Source organism: Leucoraja erinacea, unplaced genomic scaffold (genome assembly GCF_028641065.1).
Source record: "Leucoraja erinacea ecotype New England unplaced genomic scaffold, Leri_hhj_1 Leri_1416S, whole genome shotgun sequence".
NCBI classification, from domain to species: domain Eukaryota; kingdom Metazoa; phylum Chordata; class Chondrichthyes; order Rajiformes; family Rajidae; genus Leucoraja; species Leucoraja erinaceus.
The window spans coordinates 9,521-36,113 of record NW_026575689.1 but is presented as its reverse complement, the minus strand read 5'-3'; the positions used below and the strand labels follow the sequence as shown (position 1 = coordinate 36,113).

Sequence of the window (26,593 nt, the reverse complement as noted above, 5' to 3'; positions counted from 1 at the left end):
ATCCTATATGCATTTGAAATTATACATTATTCGTGACATTGTGCCGAGACGAGATTAAAAATCTTTGCAGATATTTTATTTTGTCTTTGTCATTCATCTTCTACATCACACCATCATTTCTTAAGGACTTTAATTCAGATAATTATCCAGCCATGTTGGATAATTTGGAGGAAAACACAATGATGTCAGCAGATGCATGTCAGACACCTACTGAGCCAGTTTGTTATAATGTTTAATATTAATACTTCCCAGTCCCGACCCCCTGGGAAACTGAAGGTTTCCCGCTGTAATTAAAGAGTTCCCACGGTAGACTGTAAAACTGGGACCCTGGTTCTGGACTCCCCAACATCGGGAACATTCTTCCTCCATCTAGCCTGTCCAATCCCGTAGATACGATTAGACAGGTATCTAGTTATTTAATTCAATTAATGATTTCTATCGCCCAGCCTCTCATCTTTCAATCGGGTTCGGCCAGGAAGGAACTGCAGGACGAAGATAGACACAACATGTAGCTCAGCGGGACAAGCAGCATATCAGAAGGGTCTCGACCCGAAATGTCACCCATTCCTTCTCCCCAAAGATGCTGCCTACCGTCGAACTCATTCTCTTTAAATCAGCATCTGCTGTTCCTTCCGACACATGCACAAGAAATAAGCAACTTTTCGGGCCGAAACGTTGCCTATTTCCTTTGTTCCATAGATGCTGCTGCACCCGCTGAGTTTCTCCAGCATTTGTGTGTGTGGGTGGGAGTTGGGGGGGGGGGAGAGACAAAAGGGGGGAGGGTAGAGAGATAAGGCAGCCTGAGGAAAGGCTCGCCTGTCAATTTCCCTCCGCAGATGCTGCCTGGCCCGCGGAGTTCCTCCTACCGTTCGCAGGAGTTCCACGGTAACCGCAAGAGTTACTATGGATATCGCACTGGCCACTACGTTCATAAAATGTTGCAATGCTCAACCACAAGTGTACGAGTCACTCTTGGACAAATTCAAACATGTTTGAATTTTCTCCCGAGTACCCAAGTTACACGATTACCTGCCGTTAACGCCACGGTGGTCCACGAATGCCGTACTGTTACCGCACGAGATTCCCACGATGTTAAACTCTGGTTACCTCTTGCGTCAAGTCGCCCCGTGAAAAGGGGGTTTAATTCTCATCCATCTGACAGATCTGCTTTTACTGGACTCGACTAAGTGGGACCTGTTGGGTCCCAGTCATACTGGAGGCCTGGTCCCCCAACGCATCCCATTCCCCAACGCAATATTCAACCACTCACCTGTTCCCCCAATGCAACTTGTTCCCCCAACGCAATATTCCACCACACACCCATAGTCCCTTTCTGCGCAGGTGCGGCTCATTTCCGCTCATCCCCGAGCACTCCCTCCCCCTCCTCTTCATGTGTGGGAGAGGAGGGGGCAGGGAAATGGGATGGGAGGGGAGGAGCGTTGTGTGTGGACGAGGAGCTGTAGTGACTGGAATTAGTGGTGCGCTGAGGACTCACAGCGGGCACTGGTCGTTCTCCTCCGCCGGGATCAGAGTCTCTCCTGTCAGTTTTGCAACATCGGCGGCATCTCCAACTCCGGGCTGGGCTGGGTCTCCGACTCTGGGTTGGGCTGGGTCTTCCATGCCGAGCTGGACAGGGTCCAGTCTCAGACACTGGGCTGCTGGTTGGCGGGGCTGCTGCCTGGGGTGGGGCTGCTGCTTGGGGCTGGGCTGCTGGTTGGGGCTGGGCTGCTTGGGGTCCATCCGAAAGTCCGGTTGGAAACCTCTGCCGGCCGCCCTCAGCTCCAGTAAAGATGCAATGGTGCAGGAAGTGAAGTGAAAATCGAATGAGATGTTTGGCTTGAGCTTTCCTCCTTCACTGCTGTGATCTGCAGAAAAAGATGAAAAATGTCTAAATCCATCCACCCTCCCCCCCTTCTCTCTCACAGAGTCTCTCACCTGATTTGGGCAGAATTTCTGAACTGCCAGCCACCAGGCCTGAGTGACTGAGCTGCCAGCCCAAGAATCCATTTGGCCCACAATGTCCATACTAGCCCCCTGGAAAACCAGTCCCTTTGGTCCCATTACTAGCGCTCCAAAAAAGAGGCAAGCAATATTGGAATTAATCGTGTGTGGGGGACCACCCCTCTCATGTGTACATGGGACCCAACGGATCCCACTTAGTCTAGTATATTGTAAAACACCGGTATAAGGTGTGGCATTTCGTATTTTACTTGCACATGCTTGAGTATATAAGAGCACCTAAAACAAAAACGAGTGAAGAAGAACTTTCCAATCAGCACCCGGGTTTGTCTTGCAGACACGACCAGCACGTGTACGGTTGTTCCCCTCATGGCCTCTCATCCTTCTCTGAGGAAGCAAGTCCCTTATCGGGTGAACACAGAGGAGAAGACACCGGTGGAGATGGGGGCACGGGGAAGGCAGGGATGGTGCTGGCACCGGTACAGGAATCGCTGGAGTGTCATTCATGGAGTGTGAGGGAAAACTGACAGGCAGGTCAGGGTAAGGACGGGACGGTGCCGGTTCATTAACCGGGAGGTGGTGTTGGCAGGTGCATCGGTAGATGCTGTTGTCAACACTGACCAGGTATGAGCATGGTTCCGTGGTGGACCCCAGAATGACACCGAGGTTGTCATAGCCTCCAAGCGGTCGTAAGCGGACAACCTGTCCCTTGTTGAGCGGTTGACGTGGAGAGCTGTGGTTCTAGCAGTTGCTTGGCCATAGGCAGTGTGGAGCAGATTCGCCTTGACTTGAGTCATTCGGCCGAAGATCCCAGGAGAGAGTTGCGGACCATGTTATTAAGGTTGAATAGGTCGAGATAGACATCAGAGCCAACTCTCTGTGTGCGTTCCATTAGTTGTTTTGCACTTCTTACCGCGCGCTCGGCTAGGCCGTTGGACTGCGGGTACTCGGCGCTGCTGGTGGTGTGGTGAAAGTCCCAGCGTTCCGCTAAATCTTTGAAGAGCTGACTGGAGAATTGAGTTCCATTGTCTGAGAGTAGCTTGAGGGGTGCTCAGTGGACAGAGAAGTGACGAGTGAGTTTTTGAATGACCATGGCTGAGGTCGGGCTACTGAGCAGGTCGATTCAAACCATCCTGTGGAGGAATCAACTAGAACCTATGTCCATGCCTTCTATAGGTCAATAGAAAATAGACAATAGGTGCAGGAATCAGCCTTTCGGCCCTTCTAGCCAGCACCGCCGTTCAATGTGATCATGGCTGATCATTCCCAATCAGTACCCCGTTCCTGTCTTCTCCCCATATCCCCTGACTCCACTATTTTTAAGAGCCCTGTCTAGCTCTCTCTTGAAAGGATCCAGAGAACCTGCCTCCACCACCCTCTGAGGCAGAGAATTCCACAGACTCCCCATTCTCTGTGAGAAAAAGTGTTTCCTTGTCTCCATTCTAAATGGCTTACTGCTTATTGTTAAACTGTGGCCCCTGGTTGTGGACTCCCCCAACATCGGGGACATGTTTCCTGCCCCTAGCATGTCCAAACCCTTAACAATCTTATATGTTTCAATGAGATCCCCTCTATTCCTTCCAAACTCCAGAGTGTACAAGCCCAGATGCTCCATTCTCTCAGCATATGACAGTCCCGCCATCCCGGGAATTAACCTTGTATACCTAGGCTGCACTCCCTCAATAGCAAGAATGTCCTTCCTCAAATTAGGGAACCAAAATTGCACACAATACTCCAGGTGTGGTCTTACTAGGGCTCTGTACAACTGCAGAAGGACCTCTATGCTCCTATATTCGCTTCCTCTTGTTATAAACGGCAACATGCCATTCGCTTCTTCATTGCCTGCTGTACCTGGATGCTTACTTTCATAGACAAGGACAAGGACCCCCCAGATCCTGTGTGTATTTCTCCTTTTCCCAACTTGATGCCATTTAGATAGTAATCTGCCTTCCCGTTTTTGCTACCAAAATGGATAACCTCACATTTATCTGCTTTAAACTTCATCTGCCATGCATCTGCCCACTCCCCCAACCTGTCCAAGTCGCCCTGCATTCTCATAGCATCCTCCTCACAGTTCACACTGCCATCCAGCTTTGTGTCATCTGCAAATTTGCTAATGTTACTTTGAATCCCTTCATCCAAATCATTGATGTATATTGTAAATAGCTGCAAACCCAGCACCCGGTAGGTATGTTACAAAACTTACCTTCAATGGCGCTGCAGTTCTGTCACTGCCCGTGTGCGCGACTTTGGCGCATTTGAGAGGGGGGCGGGTTTAAAATGCCCTTTTTTGTCAGCCAGTTGAAATCGATTTTTGTCGGGCTGTTTAACTGCTGAAGAAGAATAATTGCACCGACATCGGTTTTATTAATTTTTTTTAAACTGCACTGGATATTTTAATTGCAGGAGTAATTTAAAAATCAACTTCTAAAGCCGTCAACACCGACGTCGGGGACTGATTTCACTTAGGGGACAGGTAAAGGAAAGCCGTTTATATTACATATAAACGTGCTTCTTACGATGCCTTTAATCAAAATGTTACATTGCGAAAAGGTGACTTAAGACCCATACGAACCGGTAGTATTTTTCCTGCCAATATGGGGTTTAAATTCACAGTAACCGCAACGTTCCAAATTTCATATTCCACAAAATCCTACTCGCAAGATGATTAAACTGGCCATTAATTTACGGGAATTAAACACTAAATTCCTTCCATTTGGCCTATAAATTCATGACAATGAGGTTTAAAAATCATGTGATATTGTGAATTCTTGTGTGAATGTTATTTGGACACTTAGGCTATTTAAAAATGTTAACCTAGTCTTAAGAAATTGATAGATGTTTAGATCTAGTAATTGAATTTTGTAATTACCTACAATTAGGTAACTAACTAATTAGAGGCCCAAGAGCCGTTGGAGAGGTCGCTGAGGGAGGAGCTACACCCGAGCGGTAGGGATAAAACCTGTGCGCGGGGCTTTGTTGCTTACAGGGGCCCGAAAGCCGTTGGAGAGGTCGCGGAGGGAGGAATCTGCAATGTTCCAAGTTCCACGCGCACTTCAAAAAAACAAGTGGGGCTTGAGGAAGCCACGCTGATTGGTGGAAGCTGACAAGAGGGAGCAGCTGATTGGGAGACAGATCCCCCTGCTGATTGTATTGTGACAGTTTGTTTTGTATTGACTTGGTTTTGTATTGTATCCCAGGTAAGAGGAGAGTTGTGAGGGGGGGCACAGTTGTTCTGTTCTAGATATCATGTTAATGTGGATGATTTTGGTATTAACAATTTACAAGTCCAATTGTCGATTGGTTCCTTACGAGAGGGGGGGATAACCACCTGTATCTGGCGCCGTTGGGGCAGCAGTTCGACCATTGGTCCTTCAGGGAGACTGGAAGTGTCCAGTTGTGGGAGCTGCAAGAGCTATGGGTGTCACAACTGAAATTTTGTTGTCAACATTGGGTCGCAGGGGGGGGGGGGGGGGCAGACAGGGTCCCAGCAACTGCCCGGCTGTTGGTAAACTTTGACAAATCATTACCCCCCCATTATTGTTACCAGGGTAACCCCGGGTTTTTTTGTTAACAACCTTTGGGTTGCCAGAATTGAAAGGGGTCCCATTGCTTTGAACTTGGCAGTCAGCGGCATCACAAAAAAACTGCCATTTTGACTTAAGGGCAATGGGATGCTCAGCCAATGTTTGGTGGGACAGTACAAAATTCCACTGCACTTTTTAACAGGCTCAAAACCTTGGTCAGATTTTTGAAATGTTGTTTATTTGTTCTCTTCTTGATTGCAGGTAAAACATTGGTAGTCACTTCGTTGTTTTACAAGTCATTGACAACCACCTAACACAAAAAATTTGGGATTAAAACCAAACATTGGTCAAATGTGGGTAATTGCGGCGGCTCACAACTGAAAATTTTGTCAGCAATGCCTCGCTTACGACAAAACCTGCCACTATTGTAAAAAAGAAAAATACTTTATTCATTATTGCCGCACTCGGTTAACAGGCCCCATCCCAGCCAACAACAATCTCCATATCAACCAATCAATCAATCAATCAAAACTTTATTGTCATTTAGAAATAACATCGATATATGCAATTCTAAACAAAATTCCATTGCATTTGGCTCCGTGCAACACAAAATTAAACAGAAGTATAAAATGGAAAAAAAGACAAAAATGGATAAAAAGATAAAATAGATAATGGTGGCGGCCCATTACATGGCATTCAAGAGTCTGATCGCTCGTGGGAAGAAACTGTTGGAAAACCTTGACATTCTGCTCCTTGTCCTACGATATCTTTGACCGAGGGCAGCAGAGTGAACAGTCCATGATGGGGATATGTGTGGGGTCCTTTTATAATAAAACTGCTGGACTTAGATAAGCAAAACGTTTTGTTCGCAAATGTTTTTTAATTGAAGGGAGGGAAGAAGAGAAAGTCCGATGATTTTTTTTTTTCAGCCCCTCACACCACTGTCTGCACGGACTTCCAGTCAGAGGCTTTACAGTCCCCAAACCAGGATATGCGCTTGAGCCGACACACTTTCCCATGGGGCATTTGACTGAAAAATAACTGTAGAAGACAGCCCAAAAAACATACATTCATGTATACCCGACTCACCATGTAAAAAACAGGGGATCCCATTTCTGACAACATGTTTGTGAATGATCCACGACAACAGACATGGTGAAACGTTAGTCTTTATTCCATTCATAATGGCAGAACATTCAAACTCCCACCATGCATTCCCAGCTCGGGCATTGCTACTGTGCCCTCAGTGCCCTTGTTAGTGTAGTACCGTAATACCCATGTAATGGGTGGCCTGCCATATATGTGTAGTGGAGATTATAAATGGCATGGATTAATAAGGGTTAATCTACACAGATCCACATCCCAGCCTCTCATGAAATCAGACTTTCTGCATTTCGCACAGCCATCCTGATCCAATACCTGCTTCACATGCTGACCTGCAGCCAAATATTACCAGACACCCAAACATTTATATTGCAAATTCATGACAGATAAAGAATTCTCTCAATATTATCCTTAGTATCAGAAGACATCTTTTTTATAACCATTATCCACTCTCAATGCAAAATCCACTTGAGAGGAATATCAAGCACCAAATTCAAACATCTTACAACTTCACCATTTGCTATTGCTCTTGATTGCATGATTTTTGAAGGTGTTGACCAGATCATGGGTTTTGTTCCATCTAGAATGTTTTGGCATTTAGCTGATCTTTCTTCTTTCATCCCCATTGCATATCACTAGTCAGTTGGACCCATTATCAAATCCAGTTATTCAGAAAACCCACACATTCATCAGCATTAGACTCACCAAGCAATGAAGGCCTCAGTTCCCACAATCTCTTACCACTCACTAGAGTCCTAGTTCTACCCATGCTGCTCTCTTACCCCCTTCAGGAAATTAACTTTGCATTGGATCAAAGACATATAAGAACCATCATCCAATTTCAATGAAAATGTAATGTTGACTCTTCTCTGCAGTTGTTTGCATGGGGTATATAACAGAGGCAAAAACTGAGTGATATAGTGTGGGGAAACAAGCACTTCAGCCCAACTTGCCCACACTGCCCCCACCTGGACCTGTGTGTGTTTGGCCCATAACCGTTTAAACCTGACCTATCCATATACCTGTCCAAATGTTTCTTAAACGTTGGGAATGTTTGTGCAACTGTTCAAGTGTGTAAAAATACTAACACAACAATAGATTCTCTTTGGCAAATTCTGGTTTGGCAGTGGGCCGAGGAGCTGTATTCTAGTTTAAGTGACCCAAGTCACCAAACTACACCTATGTTCACATTTTGTCCCCAGTGTAAAAGTCCACAGTGAGTTACTAACGTAAGAATGCATGCGAAACTGCTACGACGCAGCGTGTCCTATCGATCCACTCCATCAGCCAACTCGTTCATCATGGAAATCCAGGACTTCCGCCAAATCGGCAAGCATGGCCCCCATCAGTTCTACAAAATTCCCTCACACCTGAATTCTTTTCTTCGCCATCTTTACCCGAGTAACAGCCCACGTTGTTTTTAAACTACACTGCCTAGAAGGGCTGATGAAGCATGCATGGGGAAGAGGTCTATTAGAGCCAGAATTGGTCATGGATTACTCTACCCCTTTTCTATAAAGGAACCAGCTCACCATTTTAGGCAGAATTTCATTTTTAAACACTGGAGCGGACCATCCCCGGGAAGCCAGGACAGCGTACCTGGTCGGAGTTCTCCACTGTAATCCCGGGGGTATTCTAAACCCACAACCGGGGCACTGTCGGACTGAGTGCATTGCCCAAGAGGCCATGGCCAGGATGTGTCCATACTCAGGGGGGTTTTTCGGTGGCAGGTCTCTTAGGTCACTCAGGTCCACTATTGCTCTAGGCCAGTGCCCTCCACTGACTATCCAGTTTGACCGGGGGGCTGGAACCGCAGCGGGGAATGAGAGGGCCATGGATGGGGGGGATTGCCAGATTTTGGGGTGGGGGGCACTGCAATTGCGGGGGCCTGCGAGTTTGTCCCTCTTTAAAAAAAAACTGCTTACCTTTTACACCCCACTCGCGTTCACCCCCTTTTCTAAATCAGTTGACAATTATCAATTACGTGACCCCTTCCCCGACAACCACAAAAATCATGTCCCACGTATTCAATCAAAAATGGAATGTTGTAAAACGGGCCCCTGGGGTATTTCACTAAAATCTTAATGGGTCTTGGGGGGGAAGTGGGTGGGGATGCGTCTGGGGGGGTGGGACTTTTTAAACGGGGGGGGGGGGGCATTTCAGGGGGTCAAAAATAAACGTTGACTCTTCTCTGCAGTTGTTTGCATGGGTATATAACAGAGGCAAAACTGAGTGATATAGTGTGGAAACAAGCACTTCAGCCCAACTTGCCCACACTGCCCCACCTGCCTGTGTTTGGCCCATAACCGTTTAAACCTGACCTATCCATATACCTGTCCAAATGTTTCTTAAACGTTGGCATGTTTGTGCAACTGTTCAAGTGTAAAACTAACACACAATAGATTCTCTTTAAGTTCTTAAATTCTGGTTTGGCAGTGGGCCGAGGAGCTGTATTCTACAGTTTTGTGACCCAAGTCACCAAACTACATGAAATGTTCACATTTTACTTCGGAGTCACGTGAGTGACTACGTGAAGAAGCCCGCGTACGACGCATGCGTGTCATATCGCTACACGCATTCGAACTCGTCATCGCTGGAGGAAGGACGTTCCTCCAAATCGGCAGGACTTGAACCTGCAACAGGTAAGGGAACTTCGTTTTCTTTACTTACCCTTTTTTTATCTAGAAGGCTGATGAAGCTGGCTGGGGAGAGTCTGCAGAATTGCAGGCAGCCAGCACTGGCCGGGGCCCGTTAATTTCTTTTAAACAGGAGCGGACCCGACTTTAGAGCCAGGACAACGGTCGCTGGAGCAGTTTCCCGACAACTCCGTAACAGCCCCACTAGTCGGTGAGTGCATTACTAACTTATGGGTCTGAGGGGCTGGAAGGTGCGGAATTGACGGGGGTTCTGCAGGTCTAAAAATAGCGGGGAGCGGTCAGTGCCGAGAGCACTGAGTACGCGTTGGGACCGCTGGAACGCGCTGGAATAGAGGCGGTGGGGGGGGGGGGGGGGGGGGGGGGGGAACAGGCAACAGGCTGAATTCCCGTTATGGGAATAGCTGTGCCAAACTTACCCCACTCCCCGATTTTCTCCAGTTTTTGTTTATTACTACACCTGTCCACAGCTGGGATATATAGGACCAGCAGCTGGCTGGGGAGAGTCTGCAGATTGCAGGCAGCCAGCAGAGGCGGGGGCCCGTTAATTTGTTTTAAAACAGGGGACGGAGCCGACTTCAGCGACAGGATAACGACGCTGCAGCAGGGTTTCCTGACGACTCGGGTACAACACCACGGACCTTTACTATAGGTATGTGGGAAAATGGTGTAAAACAAAAATGGGGTTTTCATAAAATATGTGTGTTAATCCTTTTGTTAAAGTACTAGATGGTTCCGAGGCGCTGGAAGTGCGGAAAGGGCGCATTAACGGCACTTCCGCAATGTTCTAAAAATAGCGAGCTGTCAGTGCCGAAGAGCACTGAGCACGCGTTGGACCCGCTAGCCCACGCTGAAGGAAGCTGGTACGAGTGGCTGCAGCATGATCAGCAGCCAGCACAGGTGCCTGGGAGTACCGGGACCGGGTGGAGTGGTGGACCCACATACAGGACCGGTGTGGTCAGCGGCGGAGCGAGGACCCGCAAACCAGTGCCCGTGTGTACGGGGGACGGGAACAGCGGGGGAAAAAGGAGCTCCTTCATAGTGGCAGTCACATGAATGTGGACAAGGAGCGGCATAGTTATATCGGGCGGCCGGGAGCGACCAGTGCCCGTAGGCATGGGGCCCGGCTGCGGGAAATACCGCGTGCGACTAGTGCCCGAGAGCACCAAGGTCGGCAGGAGCGGTCTGATATATTAAAGCACCCGCGATCGACTAGTGCCCGAGAGCATGTAAGTCGGCTGGAGCGGTTTGCTGGAGTAAATTTCTCCACAGTGGCAGGCTCCGGGATATGGAGGATAGCCACAGTGGGCAAAAAATATAAGTCCCACAGCAGTTTCCCATAAGGGCTGCATGAAATGTCAGACGCCTCTGAGGAGGGTATTGAAGATCTGACTGGGCCAGGATGGCTGCCAGTGTTAATAAAGACATCACTGCGAAAGTGATGTGGCGAAACAGCCTCCGGATAATACTTACCGATACCAGAGTGAGGATGAGCAGCTGCAAGATATAGCGCAGCCAGCAGCGGCCACTTTTGTGGAGCTGGGGAACCGGTATGAGTGGCTGCAGCAGGTTCGGCCGTCAGTGACATGGTGAATATTTGGCCCGGGACGACCACTGTGGGAGATGCGAACGCCTCTACTTCAGCATCTACCCCAACCTCAACCTCAAGGCCCTCCACAACCATGAGTGAAACCAAGAAAATAACTCAGTTACCACCGATAACCATGGAGGTAGGTGAATCTGGGGCTCCAGAATTAATAGGGAGCACGGAAGTTGGAGGGACATTGCAACTTCATTTGGAAGCATGGTGTAATATAACTATGGACAGATATATTCTTAGAAGTATTAAGGTTTCTACACAAACAAAACCTTTCCAGTACAATATACACTGGACAGAATATACATGCTTACTAAATGGGAACAAGCTAAAGCCCACATAGAACTACATAGATTATTCACTAAAGGGGTAATTGAACAAACCAAACCTGAACAACAGGAATTTGTCTCAAACATATTTATTAGAAATAAGAAAGATGGGGGTTGCCGTATTATTATTGATTTATCAACGCTTCACAATGTTGTGCAATATGTTCATTTTAAAATGGATACTTTTAGCACTGCTAAAGAGTTAGTTTCAGCAGGCTACTTTATGGCAAGTATTGATCTTAAAGATGCTTACTATACAATACTCATCAGAGGTAAAATTCTTAAACCAGCTTTGGCATTGCTGCAACAACAAAATCATAGAGTAATTACATAGTTGGATGAATACTTATTGTGGGAATATTTATGAATTGGCATGTCAGGCAGTGGTTGCCACAAAACAATTGTGTGAACAGCTGAGATTCATTATCCATCCAATTAAGTCAAAATTGACACCATTAACACATTTAATATGTTAATGACTTTACTAATAGGGAAAGTCACAGAGTTACAAAAACATTAGAGCACTAAAAATTAATAGAGGCCATTTTTTGAGGGCCAATGGAGCTAACAATTTAAGCCATAAAAGAATTACAATGGTGGGAACACAATGTTAAGTATGGCTCCAACCCAATAGTTATTGACAACCCGTCTGTGCTATTACAAACAGATGCCAGTGCAATTGGTTGGGGTACAACTGATACCATCTTGAGCTCTGGGGGGAGATGGAATATACAAGAAGCAAACCTACTTAACACTAAGGGTATAAAGTACTTAGAAATGTTAAGTGCATTTTATGGGTTAAAATCTTATTGCTCAGGAATGAAACAGCAGCACGGAGGAGGCGCTGTCCTGAACGGCTGCCTGTCCTGCAGCTGTCCGTTTTTTCCCCTTCTTTTTTGTTATTTTTAGTACGTTGAGTGTGCAGTCAGGGGGTCTAATCTTTTTATGTGTGGGGGGTGGTGGGGGGGGGGGGGGGAACTGCTTTTCCAAGTCCCTACCTGGTCGGAGGGGTTGCCTTCCTCCGAGCAGCGTCTTCGACCTGTCCTCGCGGCCTACCAGCGGGTCCTGGAGCGACGTTTTCCTGAGGGGCCTGCCCAGAACATCGGCTTTGGTGGCGGCGCAGAACATCGGCTTTGGCGGCGGCGCGGCGCTGGAGCGCTGTCGTGGAGCGGGCGATGCCTTTCCTGGGTCGCCGCGCTGGAACTCCAGTATGCTGGGACTGCCGAAAACATCATCGGTGAGCCGCGGTTCTGCGGAGCGGCCAGCTGCGACGCTGAACTTTACATCCCGGAGCCTGGGATCTCTCGCAGAGATCGCCAGTGTGTGGAGCTCCGTCCGGCGCGGTCAGGTTGGCTTGGAAGCCGCGGGCTCCGTTGGGAAGGTGGCCGTTCCTGGCACCCCAAGCCGCTGGGGGTTCTCCCGACGCCGGAGTACCATCACCCGGCGAGAACATCGGGCGCCGTGGCGGTGACTGTGGAGTCCTCAATAGGCCCGACTTTGGGTGGACAAGAGGATGGGGACTGAACTTTGTGCCTTCCCCCACAGTGGGAATCACTGTGGGGGGATGTTTTATGTTTGGTGTTGAATTTCTTCATGAATACTTTGTTGTATTTTTTATTAGTGTGCTGCAAGGACATCAGAATTTCCCCTTGGGGATTAATAAAGTTTATTCAATTCAAGTTGGATTGCAGATAGATAATACCTCGGTGGTGGCATATATAAGTCATATGGGTGGAAATATATCAACATCTTGTGATGAATTGGCAAACTCAATTTGGCTATGGTGTGTCCAAAGGACTATTTGGTTATGGGCTACGTATCTACCAGGGATACTAATTTAGTGGCAGACACCAGGTCACAAAAATTTAATGAAAGTACTGAATGGAAGTTGGATAGAACGGTATTTTCTGAAATCACAGTAAAGTATGGAAGGCCGGGTATTAGATTTGCATCCAGGTTTTAAATCACCAGTTACCGAGGTATGTATCATTGGAACCAGATCCTGGGGCAGAAGGTACAGATGCATTTTCACTGAACTGGGGGAAATGGTTCATTTATGCATTTCTTCCTTTTTTCTGCCTAATCAATCGGGCACTAAGGGAAATTCAACAGGAATCGGCATCTGAGATTTTCTTAGTACCTGATTGGCTTACCTAACCATGGGTTTCCGTGGTACAGGACATGGTGTGGGAACCATGTATAACTTTAAGACATAGTCCTAAGTTACTGGTGCATCCAGTAACTCAGGATAGCTATCCATGCCATAGAAAATATTGAATTATTGGGTTGTAGACTCTCGCCAAGGGGCATGGGGCTATCAAAAGAACTGTGGACATGATCACAGCAGCACAAAGAAGGTCTACACAAAAACAGTATTTAGGTCATATTAAAAAATGGACTAATTACTGCCATAATAACTATCTGGACCACAGAAATAAGGATGTTCCGGCGGTGCTAGAAGTTTTCTCACCAGCCTGCACTATGAAGGACTTAGTTACAGCACTGTGAATAGTGCCAGAAGTGCATTGTCAAGTTATTTGTGGCAAGGAACAGAAAGACAGTCTGTGGGATCACATCCTCTGGTAGTTAAACTTTTAAGAGGCAATTTTAACACCAAGCCACCCAAAACAAGATATAACAAATCTGGGAGGTAAGTGTGGTCCTGACTATGCTAAGGAATTGGTCGCCGGGCTACAGCATTAAATCTGGATAAACTAACTAAGAAATGGTAATGCTGATGGCGCTAGGCACAGCACAAAGGGTCCAGTTATTGCAAAAAAGTAAGACTGGATGGCTTCACTATGGCGGCAGGAAGTTTGGTTTCTGTTATCCAGGACCGTGTTATTAAACATAATAGACCAGGATCAGCGGGGCAGGTCATAGAATTTATGGCCTACCCGGAGGACAAACGCCTCTGTATAGTGAAGCACGTTTTGTTATACAGTGAAAGGACAAAGGCTATCAGAGGCAAGGGAATGGCGTTTAATCAGCTATAAGAAACCGTACCGTAGTGTAAATTCAGACCATTTCACGGTGGCTGAAATATGGGTTACGATAGGCGGGAGTGGACACTAACATATTTAAATCTCACTCCACCAGGGCTGCAGCTACATCCGCAGCAAAACGCCTTGATGTATCCATGGACCAAATCCTCAGGATTGCAGGATGGTTGTCGGAGAAAACGTTTTTTCAGAAATGTTATAACAAACCAGTTAGCAGTATGGGAACGTTTTCGGGGAACATTTTAAGTTCTGTATGATAATTTATCCATGAAGAATACGGGGTTATGATTTGAATTAATTAGATATTATTTATCATTTCCATTAAATAATTGGTATGAATGTTTTGAATATCATTAACAATTTCTCCCAAACTACCAAGGCAGTTGTGAAGCATGGACTCGTTCCACGGCATGAGGTCACAGAGCTTTGAAATCTTCACGTAGTCACTCACGTGACTCCGAAGTAAAATAGTAAGATTAAACGAGAACTTACCAGTTTGAAGTTTGATCTGTATTTTATGAGGAGGAACGTTGAGGGAATACGTGCCCTCCGCTCCCACCCTCGTATGGTCATATCTTAAACTGGTATCTCTTTAATAATCTTACTATTTTAGGTCATTATAGTGTATCTGTGACCTCACACCGCTGCTTTGAAGGATGACACGCATGCGTCGTACGCGGGCTTCTTCACGTATTCCCTCAACGTTCCTCCTCATAAAATACAGATCAAACTTCAAACTGGTAAGTTCTCATTTAATCTTACTATTTTGTGTAAAATAATTATATAAATCACCCCTGAAACTCGTCATGAAAAAGATTTTGACATTATTTTAAATTAAATTAGAGAAAAAACGGAAAATCTTCCAATAAAAAGCACATTTAACATTGAGGTGTCTGCCAGTTGGCCAATCATGCGCTTTGCTTCAGGCTAGCACACAAAATGGCTGAGGGTGCCTCGTCAGATGCCCGTTGTACTGGAGATTCAGATTGGTTATTCTGTGGAATACATGTCGTGGAAACTTGCAGCTTGTAATTGAATTTAGTGAGAAAAGCATTAAAAAGTCTGAAGAATGTGCTGCTAAGTGGATGGAAGTGGAAGAAAGCCTTGAAAGCAACGTCACCACTGAGGTGCTCCAACACAAAGAAGACAACCAGGAATCAAATCTAACTGAAAGGTAAGATCTAAAGTCTGAATTTATGAAAATCTATCTGCATGGACTTTAATGAATTTAATTGCACCCTTTTATAATGAGAATAAATTCATTTATGCACTTACTCATTCAATCATACATTCAATCATTCATTCAATCATGCATTCATGCATGGAGGGCCTAAACTATATGTTTCCATAACACAGTCAATTAAACATTGTCACTAATGCCAGCTTGTTGTAGAGTAATATGTCTTTAACAGCTAATCTCAGAGCTGCCTGCGATAACTTACCGGGAAAAAGTGTTCCAACCGCGGGGCCTAGGTACATAATATAGTGAAGCCGCGGTCTCAATTGAAGTCCATGCAGACCTAAGTAATATGAGGTTTTTCTTTTCTGCAGCTTCTGCCCCTCCACTCTTCAGAGCCAGTCCAGACAAAAATGTTTTGTGTGGACATGCACTGTGCTTTAATGAACACTAATTTGATAATTTACAGACTTGCCATCCCATCTACCTGGACATGCGTACATGTTTAATTTCCTCATTGATATGTCGATATTGTCTTACATACTATAAAACATGAAAAGATGTAAAATACACACTGACACATATTATCTTCTATTATTAGGAGGCAGCAGTGTATCCCGGGTTATCATGCAGAGTGCTATCGTCACTTCTGCAACATAACAACAATAAATCGAGCGATAGCAAAGTCTAGAAGGATGAAAGGTAATGATAAGACTCAAACAACAAATCTTTGTACTTATGGTCATATGATGTTACTTTGAAAAATGATAAGATATATTTGAGGATGTTGATTTATTTTACTTTTCATTCCTTGTCTGTTTTCTTTTTCCTCTTTCAATTGAGTTCAAGACGCAATGTAATGAGCTATTCGGCCTGCCCTGTGCTTGAAACTGCAATGCAATTTGAAATGAAATGAAAGGAGTTGTTTGGCCTGTCTGAAACCACAAATTCCAGCCCACAAGGCCCCTATTAGCCGAGAAACCTATCCATTTCGCCCAAAATGCCTGTTTTAGCCCAGGTGGAGCATTTTGGACCAAAAGCCGTGCCAGGCCAGGAAAAGTAAAGAAAAAGTACCTTTCACTAAGATTTCACTCAGATTTTTTTTATAGAGCCCCTTTGGCCCATCAGGCCTGTACTAGCTCAGGATTCCCTTTGGCCGACAGTATGTATTCCCCCTGCAAGTATTAAACCTCACCCCAGTACATTTCTCCCTCCCTTCATTTGCTCCCTGTGAAATCCAGGCCAGGATAGCCATTCCTCCGTCATTGCTGTGATCTGCAGAAAAGATGGAAAATGTCTAAAATTGATTTTCCACCCTCTCCCCCTTCTCTCTCATAGTCTCTCACCTGTTTTAGGCAGAATTTCTGGCTGCTTCTGAGCTGTCAGCCCACCAGGCCTGAGTGACTGAGCTGCTACCTAACCAGGCCTGAGTGACTGAGCTGCCATCCCATCAGGCCTGAGTGACTGAGATGTCAGCCCACAAGGCCTGAGTCACTGAGCTGCCAGCCCAAGAATCCATTCAGCCCACAATGTCCATGCTCGCTGTCTGGAAACAGGTCTCTTCAGCCCACAACACACATACTAGTGCTCCAGAAAGACCCCCCCCCACTGGCCAGAAATATTGGAATTGGTGGGGAGGTGGAATATGTCAACATTTTTTGAAAGGGATACCATGTGTGACAAAATTGCCAGAGTTCTCCAAGGGTGTAATAACCAGTCAATTGGGGGAACCTGTAGTTGTTTAGCTTTAAAGATATCACCACTGATATTGTACATTAAGAGTGGCCACGTGAAAAGTGTCACAGGGCTTTTGTAATATCGTTTTTTTTTTTCAAATTCAGTGCCCGATTCCAAACACAATCCCACAAAAATGTATGTTCAAACCAATTATTCATTTAAAAATGTTTAATTCTTTAAAAAGAGCCATGACTTGTTCACTATTGTAATAAGAGTCTTGTGCGAACAGTCCGTGGCTGATAGCGTGTGGCTGGTGGCGCTATGTTTAAAGGCTAATAGCCTTTAACATGGAAATTTATAATCATATTATAACACAAGATAACAAGCTCCAATTTGCATGATTTTCAATGTTCAGTAAACCTCTTTGTTAGTGAAAGCACTTTTGTAATTCTTTGGTCAGGAGATCCAACAGTCAGATATTGACTGCAAATGTTCATTGATTGTGGGACACATAGTGCTGACATTCCAGCTGCCAAGCTGGGGAACCTTTTTGTCTTTTGTTTTTTTTTTCAAGAGTAACTACTTGATGTCTGCTTGTCAGGAAAGAAACTTCCCTAATCCCCATGTACCGATAGAGGAAGGTGAAGGTTAACTGGTCAGTACCTGATTGACTGGGGGCTGCCCAACTTAACGCAGATGATAACTGACCAGTAGGAGAGGGTGAGCATTCTCACCATCAGAAGTAGCCCGTGGCGACCATGATCTGGGTTTGATCATGACCATGAGGTTTGGCCTCAGTCAGTGCAACAAAGTTAATGAAGAGAATGTGGCCATCTCAAAGGAATCTGAGCACAAAGATCCAACAATAAACTTGTCACATAAAGAACAACAGCAGTGCAGGAAATCCAATGACCAGCTAATAAGCATAGCATGCATGTGCTGTCAGGAAACATCAATGAGCCAAACGCATTGGAAGTCAACTGCTGAAGCTAGAATGAATGAAGGTTATCATCAGCCTCCTCTTATCCTGCCAAATTATTTATTTCCACCTTGACTCCATCCTTTTTCCCTGTTACATCTGATGTCCTTCCCTATTCTAAAGTTCCTTATTTCCTGGTCTCAGTCGCTCCATCTTTGCCATGAAATCCCTCTGCACCTCCACCCACATCAGCATTGTTGGAGGGGACCAACCAACTGCACTCCACCAACTCCCACATACGCCTGGCTAAACTAGTCCACACAGTAGTGATTGGGGACTATATAGTTCGGGGGTCGGTTAGATGATTCTGTGGACGCAGTCGGGAGACCTGGCTGATGGTCTGCCTCCCTGGTGCCAGGGTCACGGATGTTTCTCAACGCGTCCAAGATATCCTGAAATCAGAGGGAGAGGAGCCTGAGGCAGTGGTACATATAGGTACCAATGGCATAGGTAAAAAAAAGAGAAGAGGTCCTGAAGGGAGAATTTAGGGAATTGGGAGGAGAGTTAAGCACTTCGGGTCCAGTGATCACAATACCATTAGTTTCAGTATAATTATGGAGAGGGTCAGAACTGGACCTAGGGTTGAGATTTTTGATTGGAGAAAGGCTAACTTTTGAGATGCGAAAGGATTTAAAAGGAGTGAATTGGGACATTTTGTTTCATGGGAAGGATGTAGTACTGAAATGGAGGACATTTAAAGGGGACATTTTAAGAGTACAGGATCTTTGTCCCTGTTCGGTTGAAAGGAAATAGTTAAAATTGGAAAGAGCCCTGGATTTCAAGGGAATTTGGACACTTGGTTTGGAAAAAGAGAGAGATCTAAAATAATTATAGACAACATGGAGTGAATGAGGTGCTTGAGCATGTTGTTCCATTGTTTAAAAAGGGTTCGAAGAGTAAACCTAGCAATTATAGACCTGTTAGTTTGACTTCAGTGGTGGGCAAATTAATGGGAAAAATACAGAGATAATATATATATAAGCATCTGGATAAACAGGGTCTGATTAAGAACAGTCAACATGGATTTGTGCCTGGAAGGTCATGTTTGACTAATCTTCTTGAATTTTTTGAAGAGGTTACTAGGGAAATTGATGAGGGCAGTGGATGTTGTCTATATGGACCTTAGTAAGGCCTTTGACAAGTTTCCTCGTGGAAGGTTGGTTAAGAAGGTTCAATTGTTGGGTATAAATGCAGGAGTAGCAAGATGGATTCAACAGTGGCTGAATGGGAGACGCCAGAGAGTAATGGTGGATGGCTGTTTGTCAGGTTCGAGGCAGGTGACTAGTGGGGTGCCTCAGGGATCTGTGTTGGGTCCACTGTTGTTTGTCATGTACATCAATGATCTGGATGACGGTGTGGTAAATTGGATTAGTATGATACAGATAGGTGGTGTTGTGGATAATGAAGTAGTTTTCCAAAGTCTACAGAGAGATTTAGGCCATTTGGAAGAATGGGCTGAAAGATGGCAGATGGAGTTTAATGCTGATAAGTGTGAGGTGCTACATCTTGGCAGGACAAATCAAAATAGGACGTACAAGGTAAATGGTAGTGAATTCAGGAATGCAGTTGAACAGAGGGTTCTAGGAATAACTGTGCATAGTTCCTTGAAGGCGGAATCTCATGCAGATAGCGTGGTAAAGAAAGCTTTTGGTATGCTAGCCTTTATAAATCAGAGCATTGAGTATAGAAGTTGGGATGTAATGTTAAAATTGTACAAGGCATTGGTGAGACCAATTCTGGAGTATGGTGTACAATTTTGGTCGCCCAATTATAGGTAGGATGTCAACAAAAGAGTGAGTGTTTTTGCCTGGGTTTCAGCAACTAAGTTACAGAGAAAGGTTAAATAAGTCTTTATTCTCTGGAGCGCAGAAGGTTAAGGGGGGACTTGATAGAGGTCTTTAAAATGATGAGAGGGATAGAAAGAGTTGACGTGGGCAAGCTTTTCCCGTTGAGAGTAGGGAAGATTCAAACAAGAGGACATGACTTCGGAATTAAGGGACAGAAGTTTAGGGGTAACATGAGGGGGAACTGCTTTACTCAGGGAGTGGTAGCTGTGTGGAATGAGCTTCCAGTGGAAGTGGTGGAGGCAGGTTCGATGGTTAATAAACTTCTCTTTCAATTCTACTCCCTTTCTCCATATCACAGACATGTTATTGGACCCTTCTTCAGACTTACCTGATTTGAAACATTAACTCTCCTTCATTTTTCACAGATGCTGCTTGGCCTGCAGAGTGCTGACAGCATTTTAGGTTTTAACTTTAACTTTATAACATTTTGCTGCCTTCCTTGCCTACTTTGCACAAAACTGTTTATTTGTGTATCCAGTCTCTGTTCATCCTACCATTGTAGCCACGGAGAACAGCTAAAATGGTCAGTGTTTGCTGTTAGCTCCCAGGTGAGTGAGTGAGCCCACAAGCCTGGCTCCTACTCACTTTTTCCACCTGGTGGCGAGAAAGATCTTACTGTCGTATTTCCACCCATATTTCCGAAGTTATTAATCGTCTAAATTTTTAAAACAGCTCGAAAACTCACCAATTATGGAACAAAAATCCAAATAATGTCACAATGCACTCACAAGGCAGGACGGCCCAATCCAGGAAGGAAGGGGCACTCCAGCGCTCCAGCGACAAATCCGAATGACATCACAATGCACTCGCAAGGCATGTGATGCACGGAGTCACTCAATCCTTCTGCCGTGCCGCACACGCAACACCTACATTCTTAGGTGGTAAAACCCGCCAACATCACTGCTGCTCACGGACAGAGGAAATATACAAATGATTTTCGTGACTGATTTGCGAAAGAGCAGCGTGCCAGCGGATTGAGGGCAATTCCTGGCCCACGACTGGCCCGGGGCTGGAGGGTGACTGAGCGCTCTGAACCCGAGCAGCAAGGGACACTCAGATACTTGGTGTAAGTGGCCGAAGGAGCGGATCCCTCTGGACAGCCCCCACACTACTCCTGGGGTCAGTGCTGTCTGGCCACCTGACACACGATGACATAAATCCCGGCAATGACCCCGTTAGCTGCAGCAGAGTTGGGGACAGTCTGGTCCCTCTGCCCACCCAGTCACAGACCCTGTGCTGCATCGGCAGCAGACCCCGAACCCCAGAACCCGACACACACCTGGGGTGATTCACCCCCCCAAACCCCACCCCCACACGGGGTGATTCACCCCCACCCAAAACCAGACCCCGACCCACACATTATTTCACTGTGCTGAGGATTGGAGGGGGGGGGGGGAGTAGAGGGTGGAAAGGCCAGAGGGGAGCGAGAGGGGGAAGAGGAGAGGGGGGAGAGGAGAGCGAAAGTGGTGCAATATATAATTGGGGGAATGGGTTGCATTGAGGGAGCAGCTGAGTAATGCAATATTGTGTTGGGGGTGCGGACTGCACTTGGTTTAGTCACATTTAAAATATCCGTGCTTTGAAAGACTATAATACATTGATTGTTAAATATTAGGCAATTATTGGTATTATGACGTCATCTTAATGGTTAAAGTGACAAAATAATGTTAATCACTTAATTTAATTTTTGTCACTGGGAAATATTGATACACATTTCAAAGGATGAGAGAATAGGGCAGTAGGACAATGGGCTGTTTGGACTCCAAAGGGTGTAAAATTCAATGAATGATTGTATTCTGAAAAGTTCATCACACATTCTGTAAATCTAAGTAAATGGTTTCTACGTGGTAATCAGCACTGGCACTTTGGAATAAAAAAATATTTTTATACATATTTGAACTAACATAATAAAAATGGGGATCTTGAAGCACCTCATCGTTAGTGCCTTGGAATCCAAAAATGAACTTTTTGGTCTGGCTGAGTTTTATTGGGTTGATCAGGTGTGTTGTGTTATATTATTGTACAATGGCCAATATGCAGGATGTCAGCAATATTTGTTCATTTACTTGTGGTTTTGTCGCCAAGATCTCCATTATCTTGCTGCTGGATGCGTAATAAATTTGCATGTTAAATTTGATATTGAAATAATGTAACTTAGAAGCATGAGATGTGTGATGATTAACAGAGATTTGATACATGGAAGGAAGGCCTCGCTCACAGTATTAAATATATGGGAGCGACCTGATACTCTTTGGTATCACAATTGCATTAACTATAAAATATTTTGAAAATAATTTGTTGCTAGGTAGGTTTAGGTACACATAGCAGAATTAGAATTGCCAATAGACATTGAGCAAATGTAGGAAAACTCAGGCTCTGATATTTTTCCATCCATTTCAATATGGGGAAAAATATTGCAAATCATGCATCTGGATCCACAGGCGAGCCAAATAAAATTTTAAAATGAAAAAGAAAAACACTGTGAATATTACAAACTTGAAATAAAGTCTAAAATTCCCGACATTTTCAGCAGGACAGGTAGCACGTGGTGAAAAAGCCCTTCAGAACTTAAGAAAAATGGTAGGAACCAGGAAGCTTTGGAAATGTTACATATTTTACAGAATTACTGAAAGGGGAGTGGAGTGGGTAGAGCAAAGCAAACAGTTTGTAGGAGGCTGGGCAAAGCAAGGCAAGAGATGAATGGCAAATAGATTACAGTGGAAGGCAGAAGGCAGTGGTCCAGGTGGTAGAGGACACTGGAAAAATCCCAAAGAGTTTGGATGAGTTGGTTTCAAGCAGCATGGAAGAAAATAAGGTAATCATTATAATGAAGGACATGGTGTGTGAAAAAAATGGAACTGAAGGTAAACAGGTTAGCAACTCCTGATGGTTTGCACCAAGCATTTCAAAGTAGGCAACATTTGATGCAGTGGAGCTATTAGCTGAAGCTGTTACACCAAGTAGCGATATTACAATACTTACCTTCAGCGGCGCTGCAGTTCTGCCACTGGCCGTGTGCGCGACTTTGGCGCCTTTGAGGGGAGGGTGCGGGATTAAAATGCTGTTTTCTCCTGCCTGTCCAAGATGGATTTCCTCGGCCTGCCAGCTGATGCAGAAAAATCGTTCCAAATTCCGTTCTCGGAAGTTAAAAAAAAAATTGGGGGACAACTTCATCGCTGGTGTAAAATAAAAAAGCGACTTCTAACGCCCTCAACGCCTACAATGGGACGGATCTCACGTATGGGACAAAACACGGGGTAAGTTGTTTATTTTACGTATAAACTTGCTTCTTAGGGCGACTTTAATCAAATTTCCTTGCCGAAAATGTGATTTTGCCTCCATTTAAACCAGCAGTGTTTTTCCTGCCGATATGGGGTTCAAATTCACTGCCACCGCAACAGTCCAATCGATCGCGTTCCACAAAAACCCACTCGCAAGGTGATTTAAAAGTCCATTAATTTACGGGAATTAAACATTAAATTCCTTCCATTTGGCCTATAAATTCATGACAATGAGATTTAAAAATCATGTTATATTGTGATTTCTTGTGTGAATGTTATTTGGACACTTAGACTATTTAAAAATGTTAACCTTTTCTTATGAAATGGATAGATGTTTAGATCTAGTAATTGAATTTTGTAATTAGCTACAATTAGGTAACTAACTAATTATATGCTTTAATTTCAGGTCATAATAATAATAATAATAATAATAAATATTATTTGTGGGTGCCTTTCAAAAGTCTCAAGGACACCTTACAGAATTTAACAAGAGTAAAAAACATATAATCGGAGTAAAATAAATAATAAAGACATCACCAATACACAAATTAAAGACAGAATTCAATGCAAAGACAAAAAAATCAAAAACACTATGTGAAGAGAGAGCAGCGGCAGCTAAACCGCGCCAGCGTACACTCTCCCTTCCGACAGCCATCTTGGACACAAACTAAAATAATCACTTACACACAAAAATCATCCCCCCACAATGGTTACCACTGTGGGGGAAGGCACAATATCCAGTCCCCATCCCCAGTTCTCCCAAAGTCAGCCCTATTGAGGCCTCCGCTATTGCCTCTATGGAGGCCCGATGTTCCTGGCCGTTCTCGCCGGGTGCTGTTGCCCCGGCGTCGGGAGAGTCCTCTCAGTGGCTGGGCCACCTGGAACGTCCGCTTCCTTACCAGAGACCGCGGCTTCCGAAGTCGACAAGGCCGCCCCGGTTTGGAGCTCCCAATATCCCGATGTTGAAATCAGCGGTGCCCACTCCGCTCCGCAGACCCGCAGCCCAGAGGTGTTGAACTCGGCGGTCACAGCTCACCAGAGCTCCAGCGCGTCGATCCAGCGCGGCGACCCAGGCAAGGCATTGCCCGCTCCGCTCCACGATAGCGCACCAGCGCTGTGCCGCCACCGAAGCCGAGGTGCTGGGCGGTCCCCGCCAGGAAAAGGCACTCCGCGCCCGCTGGTAGACCACGAGGACAGGTCGACGGGGCAGCCCGGATAAAAAGCTGCCTCACCGACCAGGTAGGGACCTAGGTCATCCAAGTAAGATTGTTTCATATTTGTTACAGAATGCTTCAATCTATAATAACTGAAAATTTCTTTCAGTTCTCTTAATTTTTAAGAAAGTTAACGGCTTTTGACTGTCCTAGATCACAGCTTTTGTGTTAAGTCAATGGAAAAGCAATAGGGAACAAGATGCTAATTTCCGAGTATGAAAATGGCCATAACTCTTTTAATACTGAAGATAACAAAGTGAATTAGGTGTCAAATTAAACTTCGTTTTATGCTTTATCTGATGGGATAAATTGCAGACTTGATTTTTTAAATCTCAAACTTTTGTAACATTGCTACACCAAGTGAGTTTCTCACCACAATGATACCAATAGCTCATAAAACCTCAAATGTGGCACCAATTTTCAAGAAGGAAGAAATGCAAAAGGTACTACACAAAAAAGCTGGAGAAACTCAGCGGGTGCAGCAGCATCTATGGAGCGAAGGAAATAGGCAACGTTTCGGGCCGAAACCCTTCTTCAGACTGATCGGAGGCGGGGTTGGGCGGGGACAAGAAAGGAAAAAGGAGGAGGAGCCCGAAGGCTGGGGGATGGGAGGAGACAGCAGGGGGACTGAGGAAGGGGAGGAGACAGCAAGGACTAACAAAATTGGGAGAATTCGATGTTCATGCCCCCAGGATGCAGACTCCCCAAACGGAATATGAGGTGCTGTTCCTCCAATTTCCGGTGCTGCTCGCTGTGGCCATGGAGGAGACCCAGAACAGAGAGGTCGGAGACGCAGTGGGAGGGGGAGTTGAAGTGCTGAGCCACCGGGAGGTCAGCTTGGTTATTGCGGACCGAGCGGAGGTGTTCGGTGTTCACCGATATAGATTCAGTATTAAAATGCAAAAGGTACTGTTGGCTTAACATTGGTTGATGGCAAGATGGTGACAGTGGAGTTTATAATCAATTGGAGAAGTCTAGTGTAATATGCAAGTTCGATATTCCGACTGCACATGCCCAGGTCATAGGTCATTCGTGATAAGCATTCTTGGCAACTGTGCTGCTGTGTTGTGTGCAAGCCTGCGATTTGTCCGTGGTGGGGGTCGGGCCTGGGTCCCCGGCATTGCAGGCGCTGTTAAGTTGCTGCTGGGCCGTCCCCATCCCTTCCCAGGTGTCCCGTCCATGTCCGTGGGCGACTGGAGGTGTCCGAGGTTGTCCTGGGTTGGCGGGGCACCAGTGGCTCCGGACTTCCAGCCGGAGCGGGGGGAGGGGGGGCGCTGGCTCCGGCTCTGCTCTGCTCTGCTCTTCTCTGGCTCCCAGAGACCATCGGCGGACCAGGGACTATCAGCTGCACCTCTCATCTTGTCCAGTGGCTGTCGTATGGTCCCCTTGGTGCCGGTAGAGGCCGACGGCAGGTTATCTGCGGGGATGCACACGGGGTGCTGTGGTGGCTCAGCGAGTCAGGCAACATCTCTGGAGAAAGGTCTCGACTCGAAACGTCACCCATTCCTTTTCTCCGGGGATGCTGCCTGACATGCTGTGTTGCTGGGGTTGCAGCTGCACCAGGCTGGTGTCCCATTGGTCCGGGGTCGCTGGCCGCCCTCTGGGTGGGGGATGGGACACTCGGGGGGGGTCCAGTGGTAGTCCCGCAATGCAGCGGTGTCGGGGAACCAGGTTCAATCCTGGATTTGCATGAGATGTGGGTCTGTGTGCTCGCAGCTGCCAAGAATCTCTCTCCATCGGTCCAGTCTCTTCCCTGTCTCCCACTCACATCTGCCCCCTCTCTCTCACTGTTACACCTGGCTCTCCCGCTACCTGCCGCCCACCGTTCCTCAGATTAAATATATTTTTACACATAAATTATGAATAAAGGTAACAATTTATAAACAGTTTCTACAGCCAGCACATTGACTGCTTTTCTTTATCGCGAATGACCTTTGACAAATCCCATGATTCCTTGCTTTTTTTGGAATACCAAACTCGCTTATTAAAACATTTTTTTAACACAATCCCACAAAAATGTATGTTCAAACCAATTATTAATTTAAAAATGTTTAATTCTTTAAAAAGAGCCATGACTTGTGCGAACAGTCCATGGCTGATAGCGTGTGGCTGCTGGCGCTATGTTTAAAGGCTGATAGCCTTTAACATGGAAATTTATAATTATATTATAAATTATCTGTATAAAAACAAGATAACAAGCTCCAATTTGCATGATTTTCAATATTCAGTAAACCTACTTGTTAGCG

The 26,593-nt window shown here is 45.6% G+C and overlaps 1 long non-coding RNA gene across 1 annotated transcript; it reads left to right on the top strand.

The window, feature by feature from the left end:
• The first annotated feature begins 12,152 nt into the window (after positions 1–12,152).
• On the top strand, positions 12,153–25,575 carry LOC129715802 (uncharacterized). The gene is made up of 2 exons (XR_008726557.1): positions 12,153–16,051; positions 22,937–25,575. It is a non-coding gene; the product is annotated as an uncharacterized LOC129715802 (long non-coding RNA).
• The last annotated feature ends 1,018 nt before the right edge of the window (positions 25,576–26,593 follow it).